Here is a 15,949-nt window from a genome sequence, read left to right on the forward strand (position 1 = left end):
GCAGAGGATCCAATCATCTAGATGTTGCTGGGGCAGTCTGAAGCTTGCTGGCAGCTGGAAGTTTGCTGGGGCCCCTTTGGCTGTGGCTCTCAACAATTGAGCATATTTGGGAAAGAGTAATTTTTATTTAGTGTTTTCCTAAATTTCTCACCAATGTTTTATGTATATGTATGTAGATTATTATAATTTTTTTGGAAGACAAGAAGAGCTTTTATAATGTTTTTATAGATGAGTGAATGAACAGAAATATTACTAACATTCCTTAAATTCCAGACATGGCCTCCCTTGAATACCAACAATTTGAACTAAACCATCAAAATAATATCTTTATTAAAAGACATTTCTTGCTACCCAGTAAACATCTTAAAACACAATTCTTAGTGGCTAGTGAAATTTCTCAGTAGAAGAGCACCCTCTGCTGTCTTGAAAAAGAATGTCGCCACATAGGGGCAATTGCCTCCTTGATTTTTTTCAAGTTACCATTTTTGGCAAATAATAATAAAATAAAATTAAGGTATGACAGCGTAGTCAACCAGTATTATGAGAATTATAAGTAACATCTCTTTTGTGCTTACATCTGATTTTTCTTGATCCCGAAGATTTTATGTAGGACCTGCTATAGCTCATGCAATTATTTTTTTCTAATTAAAACTACTCCAAGGGGCTGGAATTGTGGCTCAGTGGTAGAGTGCTTGCTTCACATGTGTGAGGCACTGGGTTTTATTCTCAGCACCACATATAAATACATAAATAAAATAAGTCCCTCAACAACTAAAACAATATTTTTTAAAAACTACTTCAAAGTTCACAAAAATAATTATCTTTTCCATTTGAAGAAACATGTTGGAAAATATTGTTTAGATTTTTTTGTGATGAGACACTTAAATTGTAGTTCCAATTTTTTTTAATAATTTACCACCTATAATCTTAGGCAACAAATCAAAACATATTTATCAATGTCTGTGAAGGTTCTTACAAACAGCAAAAATTACCAATATCAGTGATTTTAAAAAAAGCCTATCACTAGTGGTTCTAATAAATTTCAAAAGTATAAAAAAGGATAACTATAAACTTTATGTCAATAAATTAGCCTACCTTGGCAAGATTATGTAGAGAATTTCCAGTGCTCTTTATCTACCAATTAAAGTGAATTTCTTATCAAAATTAATAAAACCATCTGAAACTCTAGTCTCAGATGGTTTTACTGGTGGTTTCTGTTAAAGATTGAAGAATAAATTAAATCAATCTTTTACAAATGAGGGATAAGGAACACTTCCGTCTTTGTTGATGAGTCCAACATTATCATCATGTCAAAATCCAAAAAATATATTACAAAAAATATTGGTCATGGATTTCTTTATAAGACAAAAATTTTAACACACAGAATCTTCATTACTTATTCAGGGAAAGTCATTATACACACCACAACTATGGTCAACAGGCCTCTGTTCTGGTTAGCAGGAGTAACTCCTACTTCTGTATTAACTGTGGTGGTAGCCCCTCTTTGTTCCTCCCTACCTTTAGAAAAAATCAAGATATCCTGCTTCATGACAGCATCCAGTTTAGACCAGTCTCTCACTTCCTTGAGTTATCCTCAGTATCACAAAGTACAAATCCAAATTTCTTTCAATCCTTTTTTTTTAAATTGTTAAGCAGAGGTTCCATGGTTTGTCCTGATTTGGGACTCTATGATGTAAAAAAAAAAAAAAAAAAAAAAAAAAAAACAACAAGAAAAAACAACTCTTTTTAACTATAAGTGTTGTACTGGCATTCTCGTTTTCACTTTTTATTCTTTTCATAACACCCCTGGAGAAACAGCATGCGGTTAAAACCTTATTTTGTTTTAGAATACGTGGTTTGTCCTAGAGCACACAGATCTTAAAATCTTAGTCATGAGTCAAAATCTCCTAAGTCTCCAGCTCTTTCATCAAGATGGGCAGTCAATGGTGACTACATCTCAAAGAAAAGAGCAAAGATGATTTCAGTTACAGACAGCTGATTCAGAATGGGACACAGACTAGGCAAAACACTGGTGGAAAAGAACAATGGAAAAAGAGAAACAAGCCAAGATGGAAAAGAGGGGGCTATAGATGGGGCAGAAAATTGAACATGACAGAGACCAACTGATTGTGCAGTCAGGAGGTGGAAGTGGATGTCTGGTAAGTATGACATGGAGGATACAGCCCTGGGCAAGCTGAAGGCCCTGGAAAGTCCAATGGTGGCTACATGGGTTGGGCAAATGTGCTCAGAGCTTGCCAGGGATAATCATTTAGCACAGCTTGTTTGTGGTACCTTTTATGAGCTTAGTACTGTGACTATTAGTGTGTATCTTATGATAGTTAAGCATTTTAATGATTTCAGAATCAAAAGTCAGCATTTTTTGGCCAGGTGCAGTGCCATATGCCTGTAGTGCCAGTGGCTCAGGAAGGCTGAAGCAGGAGAATTGTGAGTTAAAAGCCAGCCTCAGCAATTGTGAGGTACTAAGCAACCCTGAGCAGTGAAACCTTGTTTCTAAATAAAATGCAAAATTGGTATAGGGTTATGGCTCCATGATTAAATGCCCCAAGTTCAATCCACAGTAAAAAAATAAAACAAAACAAAACAAAACAGCATTTTTTGGAAATGAATTTATTCTTTCCTATTGAAATGTAAATTTCACAATTACCTGATAGAGGCCTCTGGGTCAGAGGTGCTAACAAGATGGAGGAGAGCTATGTGCTTCTTGGCCTGTGCAGTGGAGTTGGTCTGCCCTGGCCTGAGTTTGGCAGGAGGGCCAGGTAAGTGTGAGTTGAATGGGTCAAGGTGTAGAAAAATATACCTCAGAAAGCTCAATTCTTTTCTTCACCAGCAGATATCAGGGCTCCACTCCTTTCCCCTGGCTGGAAATGAGGGGAGCACTTCCTCCAGGGAGTTTTCAGAAGTCCCATAGCATGGTCTGGGTCTTGAGAGGCTGGCAAGAGAACTGCTTCCTCAAAATAGCATTGCTAGAACAAGTTAATCATGTTTGTCAACTAAATAGGAATTCCTTGTATTTGTGTGCTTTTTATATCCTCATGTTACTGATAAGAAAACTGAGGCTTAGATAAGTTAGGTCATTTCTGAAGACAAACCACTTAGTAAGAGCAGAGTCTCTTTTCAGGAACATGAAGTCACTTCCAAAAGTCATCCATTTCAGGAGGGAGAAGACCTTGTCCTAGATCTGGGGACTACCAAGCACATACAGAAGTACTGGTTCCTATTATCTCCCCCAATTGGACTCCCAAGTTATCACTTTCATCTTACACTTAATTTCCCTACCTCCCATAAATTGCTAGGATTCCCAAGCGTTATACAAACTTATGAATCCTGTCCAGCACTGAACCTCAAAGGCCAGATAAGAGAACTCACATCCTGAACTAAGAGCCTGGGACTCAAGAAACTCCTTAGACCAGAGAATGAAGATGGAATTTACCAGAAAAAGATCCAAAGACTTAAACTACATAGGGACAGGTCCTTAAACCTAGGGCTCCAACCTTAGTGCAGAAAACAAGGAACCAGACAAGAAAAATGTTAGGAAGAGAAACAATTGAAGAACTTAGTTAAACTTGTATCAGCAGGGCCCTGTACATCACTGAATGAAAAACTCAGAGAAATAAACCAAACTTCTGGAACCCAGAGGCCAGGTGTCAATAAGTTCCAAAGCCACAGAGCGAAGCAAGCCTCAAACAAAGCCAGTGGCCTTTAATTAAGATCCAATTTACAAAGCATAAAGGTGTATCTTCTAGAAAACCAAGATCACTGCCAAAAATTAGTTCCAGCAGCTGGAACCAAGGTCACAACTAAAGTGTAGGCATACAAACTCAGGAGACCAGAACAGAAGTAGCTGGTTCAGAGTCCAAAACCTCTTTCCAGAGTTCAGATACCAAATCACAGAGAGTATGACTTCAGCTTCAGCTGTGAGACCAGGACCTTAAGGACTAGAGTCCACACCTAGGAAGACAGTGCCCTAGGGAAGGCCATTAGAAGCTGACCTATCATCCACATGATTCTCAATATCAGAATAATATGCCTAAGCTGTTTTCTTTGCCTAGATTTCCCTATTTCTCCTCCAAGTCCCTCAGGTCTCTGGCTGAATGTCATGAATATTCCTCAAAAGTTTTCCTTCTTAGACTGTGTTTCATTCTCTTTAGTTCATAACATAGCCAGCAGAGTGCAGGGCTGTCCTGTGTTTTTTTCTGCTAAGTGGTAGGGCCTAGGGACTTCGGCTCATCCTATAGTCTTAAAGGATCAGTCAGGGTTTAAAGTTCCCATTCCACACTTTGGTTCCAAAAGGTCATCCAAAATAGCTTTGTTTTCATATCTCTGTGAAATAAAAAGTGATCATAAGACCTTTATTTTTATCAAAGAAAATGAATACCCATTTCTTTCAGAGAAACAGAGTCAAGAGTAGAGTGGAGAGTGTGTAAACTGTGTCTCTAGGTACCTCTGTATCATATTATGCTTCTATGGAGCAAGTTCAACATGCTGACAGAAGGCACTTTTATCAAACCCAAGAAACACTGGAAGATTTCATGGTGGAAGCCCTGATGATGTGATGTTGAATCTCAGTGTATCTGGATGTCAGTGGGAGATAATGGAGTGTGTTTAGATAGTTAAGATGCTCATAGTTATCTTGCTTTTACATCAGATTGGACAATTAAGAAGAAACTTGATCCTTCCTGGGATCTGTACTATTTGGAGATGCAGATGTTGAAGATTCAGAGAAAGACTTTCTCTACAGGTAGACAAGGAACCTTGCAGTGGCAGTTCAGCAGTAGCATTAGTAAAATGTAATGCTTTTGGTTAGTTTAATCCTAGTTTGGAAAGAAGATGAAAACTGAAAAATGGCTGATGACTTGAATTTTTTTCAAGCCTGTGAAGAGGAGCATCATATGTATTATGGTAAGAAACAGGAGAAAAGAAAAATGTTGATGTTCAAAACAAGAAGAGAAGATATCTTTGAAGGATTCAAGCTCTGGACCAAGAAAGGACAGACATCACAACACAAGAACATTAAATGAAATCATGGTTAAAATTTTTACCAGCAACTTATAAAAGACCCAGGCTGTCTTTAGTGAGCTTTATATTCTGTATGAAGCCTGAGGCCATGTATCTACAGTAAGAGTGGTTCAAGATCACAGAAGGGAAAGGTCTCCTGGGAAGAAAGGATCTGGGTGAGAATATGTGATTAGGAGAACCAGAGAATGATTCTCATTCTGCTAGCAAGGCCAGAGTATCTAGGAAGAAATTGAAAATTGTTGCAAAATCAAGTATGTATTTAAATACTCATGACAATGGGAATGATTAATTCTATAATAGCATTGTCAAAGAAATGAAGAAACCTTGCCTGAGAGGATATAGCTAAGGTGCCCCAGCCAAAGAACTTTCCATCAAGAGAGCAGATAGCTGTCTTGAGGAGGGAGAAAATGAAATGGTTGAACAGCATCACCAAAAAGAAATGGAATACTTGGATTTATTTCTGTCAATATAAATCTTGATTTACAGTAAGAGGTGGCAAATTCTGAGATCAATGATCTAATGAGCCATGAAAAATAGTCAGAGATGCATTGAAAGTGATTCTAAGATCTTAAAGTAGAACAGAAAATAATCATTCTGTCCTTGGAAAGGAAAGTCCTTGATGACTATCTGAGATCTCAGGAGACTGAAAAAAATCTCACTCTTGCTAGAAAAGAAGTTGCAGACTTGAGACAAAGAATAAATGAAAGAAATTCATTCAAAAAACTTCAGTTTCTGGAAATGCATCCACATTAATTTGATAATCAAATTTTTGGTAGAGAATTTGTTCCCTGACCTCTCTGTTCATGAGGTGGTGCTTCCTCTGAGATAAGAGGGTCCCTGTATCATCGATTGATACATACATGCATACTTATATACATGCATTCTTACACACATATATACATATCACAATTGTGTGTGTGTGTATATATACACACACATACATTAAGGAATATATATATATATACATCACGATTTATTAATTCATTTATCTATTAATAGGCATCTGGGTTGCATCCATGATTTAGCTACTGTGAATTGTGCTGTATAGATATCGATGTAGTTTTTCTTTAGTATGCTTATTTTAGATATTTGGGGAAAATATCCAGGTGTGGAATGGCTGGATTATGTGGTGATTCCATCCCTTGTTTTGAGGAATCAACAAACTTAATTAGCATCCACCTATCAGAGAAAACATTTGGCCTTTGGTTTTTTGATATTGGCTTATTTCACTTAGCATGATATTCTCCAATTCCATCCGTTTATCTGCAAATGCCATAATTTTATTCTTATTCAAGGCTGAATAATATTGCATTATGTATATATGCCATAGTTTCTTTACCCATTCATCTATTAAAGAACATGTAGTTTGGTTTCACAGTTTAGCTATTGTAAATTGTGTTTCTATAAACATTGATGTGGATGTGTCACTGTATTATGCTTATTTTAAGTCTTTGTGTATATGCAAGGAGTAGGGTAGCTGGGTCATATGGTGGTTCCATTAAAGATTTCTAAGGAATCTCCATACTGCTTTACAGAGTGGTTACACCAATTTGCAGTCCCACCAGAAATATATAAGTGTACATTTTCTGATAATTGCCATTCTGACTGGAATTCATGTCTCTTTTTGGCCTGATGTTCATTAACCAATACAACATTATCTATGAGCAACTTAGTTTACAGAGGCATTTGAAATAGAAAAGATCCCATTAATGTTTCTAGCTAACAGTGTTAAAACTTAAAGTCAAAGTTTACCTTGTGGTTTTAATAAATTATATTTTAATTATATCTTGGCTAATAAGGGAGGAGAGTGATTTGTGTGTTGTGTTTTCCAGCAGGACTATACCCATACATATCCAGTTTTTTCTGACTCTGCAAAGCTCTGGAAGGGACAGAACTAATTTTAGACATAGTAAGAAGAAAGCATGTCAGTCTATAATTCCTCAAATTTATCTCATATCATCTGGCCCACTTTGCCTTCAAGCTCTTCATCTAGATTGGAAGGCTCATCCCAGTGCCACTGCCTCTTCACAACCTTCCATGTTGATGTCCTGGGTGGCATCTTGTACCAAGCTTTTTCCAACACAGTAGATATAACCAGCAGTGGATTTGATGAAAGATCATGGATATCTGCAGATTTGACAGTGGAGAAATTGAGTGCAGAGTAAAAAAGTAAATCATTGGGTATTTTTTCAGGGTCTTTTGTCTGAGAACAGAAATGTCACTCTCACTTTACAGCACATGATACCATTTCCTCACTTGAATCTTGGAAATACTATACTGAGCAAAGCATCTGCTAGAGTATTTAGAGGAATGCATGACTAAATTCTTTGTGTCTGGGGAATCAAGGTATATAATTGGAATATAGATCCTGCAAGAAGTCTGATTATCCACTAGCTATGATAGCTGCAGTGGATTCTACATCAGATTGGACAATTAAAGAGGAACTTTATCCTTTCCAGGATCTGTACTATTTGGAGATGTAGATGTTGAAGAATGGTATGGTGAAAGTACCTGATGATGTGAGACTAAGTCTTGCTGACCCTGAGAATCAGTAGGAGATGGTAGATTATAACACTTAAAAGTTCAGTCGTTCAAAGTTCTCTTGGTTTCATGGTGAATTTTCATATCAGCCAAAGAAAGTCTTTCTAGACAAGGAGACAGGTAATAAGCCAGTAGAAGTTCAACACTAGACTTAGCAAAATATAATGTTGTAAACATTCATTCTGCAATGGATATGATGGAAAATCAGAAATGCTGGAAGTTCTAAATATTTCTAAACCTGTGATCAAAAATATTCTTTGCACTATAATGAAACAATATAGTAAGAAAACCACCAACAGTCAGAAAAAAAAAGAAATAATGTATGATGCTGAAATTAGGGTACATTGAAATAAAAGGGGGAATTGATCCAAACACAAATAGAAAAAGCTAAAATATATTTACAAGCACTATAGGCAACTGAAGATTCACAGTGATTTCTGTGGTTGTACTGAGTGCCAGGTTTGAATCTCAAAAAATTCTGGCTCAAGAGTAAGGAATTGGTATCTTCTCTAAAAGAAGAGATCATAAGTGATAATTTAGAAATAGGTAGTAGGGATTTCTTTAGTTAGCTTTTCGTAACTATAACAATATACCTGACATGTGTCCATATTAAGTAAAAAAAGGCTTGTTTAATTCACATTTCTTTAGGTTTAAGCCCAAGATTCAGTAATTCTACTGGTTTGGACTTCTAGCTAGGGCAGAACATTATAATGTAATCTACAAAGCACCTCCAAAAACTGATATAACGGGGTCAAAATACACACACACACACACACACACACACACACACACACACACACACATCACACATTAGGGAAGCATTTCCAAATCATAGCAGAGATCATTTTGATGAGCAGGCAAAGAATCCTGGAGAAAACTGAAAGTTATTGCAATGTCAACCATGTAGAATTAATGATGTAAAGGAAAATCAATGTATCACCAACATTGCAGAAGAAGAGAAAAGCCCATTGGCAGATTATTATTATAAATTTAACCAGATTGAGTGAGCACAATCAAAATGGTAAGTTTGCATCTTCTTTATAGAATAGGAATCGAAGTGGCTGAAGTTTTTGAAGAAGCGGCAAGTATGTTGGATATTTTACTGCCAGGATAAATCATGGATAACTACAATAGGCAAAGAGTTCTAAAGCAAATAACCAAATGAGCAATGGAAAGTAAGAGCTAGAATTCTACAAAAAGAGGGGATGAAAACAAGGTTTCATGGAGACATAATTGGAGGGAGTCAATATGAAACTTTGTCCTGTACCAGCATGTCCCAGAGCCTCAAGTTCACCCCTGGAATATATGACTTCATGTTATGGCTGGTGGAAAGCTTTCCTCTGTGATTCTTCCTGGACAGGTCTCTTCCTCTAGGTCAAGTCTCTTGAATGGTTCCATTTCACAAACATGGCAGTCCCATACTCATCTCTGATGGAGTGATGAGAAAATATGGACAAGACACTGAGGACACCCAAGTGCCATGACACCCAAGTGCCATGAATAGATAGATGTATTATACCATTTTTTATTACATTTGCATTTCTTGAGATCGATAATGTGTTCCCATCCCAACTTCAAGGGATGCTGGGAAATGCTGATTTCTGTGCACCTAAGAAGAGGAAATGGCGCTCAAAAAAATCTGTTTCCTTTATATTATATCTGAAGGTATTACTCAGGAAGTTTTTCTCTTTGGAGCAGTGAGCATAGAAATGGAGGATGGCCAGAATGGGGCTCGGTCAAGGATAATTTTTTTTAACATGTTTTGTTTGTCAATGGATCTTTATTTTATTTATTTAAATATGGTGTTGACAATCAAACCCAGTGCCTCATACATGCTAGGTAAGCATTATATCTCTGAGCTACAACCTCAGCCTAAGAATATTTTTTAATTATATAAAATATATTTGCATCTTGTTAAGAATGATCAAATAGAAAAAAAAAACTGATATGTCAAATGACATCAGCTATGATTAAAAGTCTTTGAGTCATTAGAGGAGGTGAGATTACTTAGTGTATAAGTAATGATTTAGCTTTGTAAAAGAACTCACAGAATTCACCTGGAGGGTGACCAGAGTTTGTGATTATTGATATAAGTAAATTCTGAGGTTTGGTTGTGCAAAAATTAAGTTAAATGCTGATTGTTTTTGATTTTTCTGTAAAATAAATAGGAAGATTTAAAAATAAGAAGGAAAATTAAAAGAGCCTTAATAAGAGGATCAGATTTAAAGTTAGTATCTGGGAGCATCTAATAGTAAATGGAGATAAAAATGCATATTTATTGGGTGCGGGGGTGGCTAATAGTATTCACTTGGTGTTATTGGTAATGAATTTACATTGAGAGTATCATCACGGTGGTACATTTGTCTGCACAGTTAGCTACTCTATTAGGTAAAAAGTACATAGAGAGTAGAATTAAAATATGATTGCTAGAATTCCTTGGCAGGCCAGAAGGAGGCAGCATCCTGTATTGCTCTGTTACCCAGGTCTCATTTACTCAGAATATTGCAACTCAGAGAGGGTAAGAGGACCCATATACAGCTGATTTCTGCATAAATCATTAGTTCTGTGACCCCAGCACAGGGCTCAGAGCCTCAGGGATCGAGTAGGACTCCGGACCCCTGCAGTGGAGGAAACCCAAAGCTCACAATTTTAGGTCATGCAAGAATCTGAAGCGGCTAAGCAGAATCACCTACCAGAACCTCTGCAGAACTCCAAACTGTGCTCTACTCCCATGCAGGTCACTTGGCTGAAACCTACCTACCACACAAATCCATCACCTGGCTCCCCCACCTCTACAGACACTGCTGTGCTGGAAGCAGACCAACTCCAACTTGGATAACTTTTCTCACCATATTTGGTGGGGGCAGCTATCTGCTCCCAGATTGAACCTTTGTCTGGCCAGGTACCCGGTATCCAACTGCCCCATTCCCCAATCAGTGATTTCAGCACAGGGACCACTCAACACAAAAAAAGCTCCCAGTTGAGAAGGTGTGCAGTGTGACCTGGGCACCGCCCACCTGATGTGAGCCTGTGTGTGAGAGGTCCCGCAGGTGGGAACTGATAAGTGATGGAGATGGGCCTAAGTTTAGAGTGCAACAGAGAGAACAGTATCTGGGAAATATCCAGGCAAGAAAGGGAGATAATATCGGATGCATAAGTCAGAAGAGTAGTCCCAAAAAGAGACCCTTCAGGTGTAGCCTCCCTGCAAAGACTGGCAGGTTAAAATCCCAGCTTCTAGATGCCCTGCACCAAGATCAGTCTTTCAATGCTGGTTACCTACACCTTACTGAGGGCAGAGACACCAACTTAAAAAGGACAGCCCCACCTATTGCATACAAAGAGAAACAGAAAAGAAATAACCTCTAAAACTTGTAACAACCCTGCTTTCTTCTTTGGAGTATTTTTTTCTTTCTCTTCTACTCCTCTCTCCTCCAGCCCTCACATCCTCAACATGTGTAAACCAAAGAACTTTGCATGAAATAGGATTTTGAGGACTGAGTCATCTGAATAATATAATATAGAGGTGCTGTATATGCCCTCCATTTTTCTTTTTTCTATTTTAGGTTTTTCTTTCAGTTTTCACTTTTCTCATTTTTCTTTCCCACTCCAAATTTTACTTTTAACATCATGTATTTTTCTAAATATATATGTGTGTTTGTTTTATGTACTCTACTTTCTTCCCACATACTTGTCTATCCTAAATTACTTCCTGCCTAGTCTCTTGCTACTAACCCTCTTCATTAGATTTCTCTTTCACATTTCCTAAGACATATTAACTCTATACCCTCACATCTTTCCCCATCAGCATTCCATCCTACACCCAATCCCAGTTCATTGTCCACCATCAAAAACTATAAACTGTTTAGGAAACTACTGATTATATTTTAGATAATAATTGAAACCAACATTTCTGTTCATGGAGACTACATTATAAATGTTTTAATAACAACAAATTTTTGATGGGTGATATATTATTGATATTGGGATCTGTTAACATTGACTTCTCGACAAAGAAAGGATCTTGGAACCCTACAAGAGCACTATAAACCTATAGGGTATAAACAATAACAACCCAGACCCACAGAGCTGGAAAGGAATACACACAAGCAACATGAAAAGACAAGGGGAAGAAACTGCCACAAACCAATGAAGACACCACATCATTGGAATCATTGGCAGGCACAGCAGAAAAATTAAAGAGAAAAAGTTCAGAATATATGTGGTTAAAATGTTCTCTGAACTCAAGGAAGATATAAAAGAGAGACTACAAACAGTGAAAGATCACTTTTACAAGAAGCTACATAAACAAATACAGGAAGCAAAAGATCACCTCAACTGGGAGATAGAGGTTCTTAAAAGAAAAAAAAAACAGAAATCCTTGAAATAAAAGAAAAAACAAATTCAAAGCTCAAATGAAAGACTCAGCAACAGAGTAGATCATTTAGAAGTTAGGACATCAGACAATGAAGATAAAATATATAATCTTGAAAATAACATAGGCCTCACAGTGATAATGGTAAGACACCACAAGTAGAACATTGAAAAACTATGTATATAGCATAAAGAGACTAAGTTTAAGAATTATTAGGATAGAGGGAAGCATAGAGATCCAAACCAATGGAATGAACAATCTATTTAATAAAATAATATTTAAAATTTTTCAAACATGAAGAATAAACTGGAAATCAAAATTCAAGAAGCCTACAGGACACAAAATCATAAAAGATCCACACCAAGGCACATAATAATGAAAATGTACAACATACAGAATGAGGAGAGAATTTTTAAAGCCACAAGAGAAAGAAAAAAAATACATATAGGGAATAACCAATTAGAATAACAGCAGATTTTTCAACACAGAGCCTGAACGCTAGAAGACAAGGAACAAAATGTTTCAAGCTCTGAAAGAAATTGGGTGCCAACCAAGAATCTTGTATCCAGAAAAATTCAGCTTTAGAATTGAAGATGAAATAAAAACCTTCCATGATAAACAAAAGTTAAAAGAATTTATAACCAGGAAACATCTTTGGCAAAATATTCCATGAAGAGAAAAAACAGCAACAAGAACAATAAAAATCAGCAGAGGAAGGTAGTACCCTAAAGGAAAAAGTAATCAAAGAAAAAAGTCAATCAAATTAAATAACAAAAATAAATAAATAAGGATGGAAATACAAACCATGTCTCAAAAATAACCTTGAATGTTAATGGCTTAAACTTGCCAATCAAAAGACATCTGCTAGCAGACTGAATTTTAAAAAAAGACCCAACAATATGAAAACCCCAGGAGACTCATCTGATTAAAAAAAAAAATCCATAGACTGAAGGTGAAAGCTTGGAAAAGCAAGCAGGGGTCTCCATCCTTGTATCACATAAAGGAGACTTCAAGCCAAGGTTAATCAAAAGTGATAATTATGCACATTACATACTGCTCAAGTATGTACACCAACAAGATATAATAATCCTAAATATATATGCCCCAAACAATGGTGAAGCTATAGACATCAAACAAATTCTTCTCAAATTCAACAGTCAAATTGATGACAACAAAATAATCTTGGGTGACTTTAACAGACCTCTCTCACCACTGGAGTAATCTTCCCAACAAAAGTTAAATAAAAAACTACAGGTGTCTGCCGAAGATTGCTGCACTTGGAGGAATGGAGAAAATGTTGTATCTCAAGCCCAGGCATGTTAGAAAAACTGGAAAGGCACCTGTTGGGAGGAGAGCAGTAGGGTCAAGATGGAAAACAATAAACCACATGATACTATCAAGGAAAACTTTTTTGATGTCATAGATCAAACATTGAACAACTATCAGAAGCAGAAAGGAATCATCTTGAACATGGATCCAAATATATTGGACTTAATGCTACTTTCTGTGGCCTAATACCAAACAGTGTTTTTGGCATGTCTTGCATGTAACACAGGCCTAAATAGCTGCTGGCTTACCAATGGCAGTGCTCCCATTTTGACAGCAAAAGCATTTTTAAAGGTTTCTTAAGTTTGCCTTCGAGTACAGGTGATTTGAATTTTGAAACCTGTACTGAGACAACAGGTGGAATTGTTTGAATAGTTTTAGGAGGTCTGTACCCTGTTTTTTTGGCTATTCCTGAAAATGGTGGCCTAGCAGCCAGGTATCAATCAGCCCTGCTACCACAGAAAGAAAACATCTTAACTTATTGGATTAAAATTTCTAAGCCTATCTTCAGAAAAATGTTATTTCCCATTTTACTTCACACTATGTTTGTAGCATACCTTGGGTCTAGAAAATATAAATTACTTATAAAGGCCCTTCAATTAACTGAACTAGGACTAGAAATTCACTGATTTGCAGCCAATGTGTATAAAAAATAAAGTTGTAAAGATAAAAAAGAAGCTATGAAACTCAATAACACAATCAATAACTTAGACTTAGCTTACATATATATAATATTTCAACCTGCATCAAGAAGATACACTTTTTTTAAAGAGAGAGTGAGAGAGGAGAGAGAGAATTTTTAATATTTATTTTTCAGTTTTCGGCGGACACAACATCTTTGTTGCTATGTGGTGCTGAGGATCGAACCCGGGCTGCACACATGCCAGGCGAGCATGCTACCACTTGAGCCACATCCCCAGCCCCCAAGGATACACTTTCTTCTCAGCAGCACATGGATCCTTCCCTAAAATAGATTATATACTATCTCACAAAGCAACTCTTAGCAAATAAAAGAAAGAATAGATATTACCACAAATTTTATCAGATCATAATGGGATAAAATCGGAAATCAATGACAATAAAAACTAAAATTTCTCCATCACCTGGACATTTAACAGTATGCTACTGAATGAACAATGGGTTACATAAAATATTAAGGAGGATATTATAAAATTTTTAGAGGTAAATGAAAACACAGGCACATCATATCAGAATCTCTGGGACACTATGAGAGCAGTACTAGGAGAAAAATTCATTGCATGAGTTTGTTTCTTAAAAGAAAAAAAAGTCAACAAAAAATGACCTCACACTACATCTCAAAGCCCTAGAAAAAGAAGAACAAACCAACAGCAAAAGCAGTAGAAGGCAAGACATAATTAAAATTAGAGATGAAATCAATGAAATTGAAACAAAAGTAACAATTAAAAAAAATGACAACAAAAAGTTGGTTCATTGAAAAAAATAAATAAAATTGACAGATCCTTAGCTATGCTAAACTAAGAGAAGGAGAGGGAGAACTCAAGTTACCAGCATGCATGATGAAAAAAGGCAATATCACAACAGATACTACAAAAATACAGAGCATAATTGTAAATTACTTTGAAAATTTATACGTCAATAAAATAGAAGACATTGAGGGCATCGACAAATTTTTTAAGTCATATGAATTGCCCAGATTGAATCAGGAAGATATGCACAATATAAACAGACCAATATCAAATGAGGAAATAGAAGATGCCATCAGAAGCCTAGAAACCAAGAAAAGCCCAGGACCGGGTGGATACATAGCCAAGTTCTACAAGACCTTTAAAGAAGAACTAATACCAATACTCTGCAATTTATTTCAGGAAATAAAAAAAAGAGGCAGCACTTCCAAACTCATTTTATGAGGTCAATGTGACCCTGATCCCCAAACCAGGCAAAGACACATCAAAGAAAGACCAATATTTCTAATGCACATACATGCAAAAATTCCTAATAAAATTCTGGCAAATAAAATACAAAAACATATTAAAAAGATTGTGCACTATGATAAAGAGAAATTCATCCCAGAGATGCAAGGTTGGTAAAGAAACATATGGAAATCAATAAATTTAATTCATCACATCAATAGACTCACAGATAATAATCATACAATCAACTCAATAGATCCAGAAAATTATTTGACAAAATACAGCACCCTTTCATGTTCAAAACATTAGAAAAATTACAGAAAACAGGAACATATCTCACATCATAAAGGTGATCTAAACTAAGCCTCAGGCCAACATCATTCTAAATGGAGAACAATTGAAGGCATTCCTTCTAAAACCTGGAACAAGACAGGGATGTTCTCTTTTACCAATTCTATATAGCATAGTTCTTGAAACACTCACCAGAGCAATTAGACAGATGAAAGAAATTAAAGGGGTATGCAAAGGAAAAGAAGAACTTAAATTAGCACGGTTTGCTTATGATATGACTCTATGCCAAAAAGTTTCACCAGAAAACTTCTAGAAGTACTAAATGAATTCAGCAAATAGCAGGGTATAAAATCAGCTCCTATAAACCAAAGACATTTATGTATATCAGTGACAAAGCCTCTGAGAGGTAAATGGGGAAAACTACCCCATTTACAATAACCTCAAAAATAAAGAAGATTCTTGGGAATCAACTTAATGAAAGAGATGAAAG

At 36.3% G+C, this 15,949-nt stretch overlaps 1 pseudogene; it reads left to right on the forward strand.

The window, feature by feature from the left end:
- The first annotated feature begins 13,318 nt into the window (after positions 1-13,318).
- Positions 13,319-13,905, forward strand: LOC101964933 (transmembrane protein 126A pseudogene; annotated as a pseudogene).
- The last annotated feature ends 2,044 nt before the right edge of the window (positions 13,906-15,949 follow it).

The sequence above is a fragment of the Ictidomys tridecemlineatus genome, chromosome Y (assembly GCF_052094955.1).
Source record: "Ictidomys tridecemlineatus isolate mIctTri1 chromosome Y, mIctTri1.hap1, whole genome shotgun sequence".
Taxonomy (NCBI): Eukaryota; Metazoa; Chordata; class Mammalia; order Rodentia; family Sciuridae; genus Ictidomys; species Ictidomys tridecemlineatus.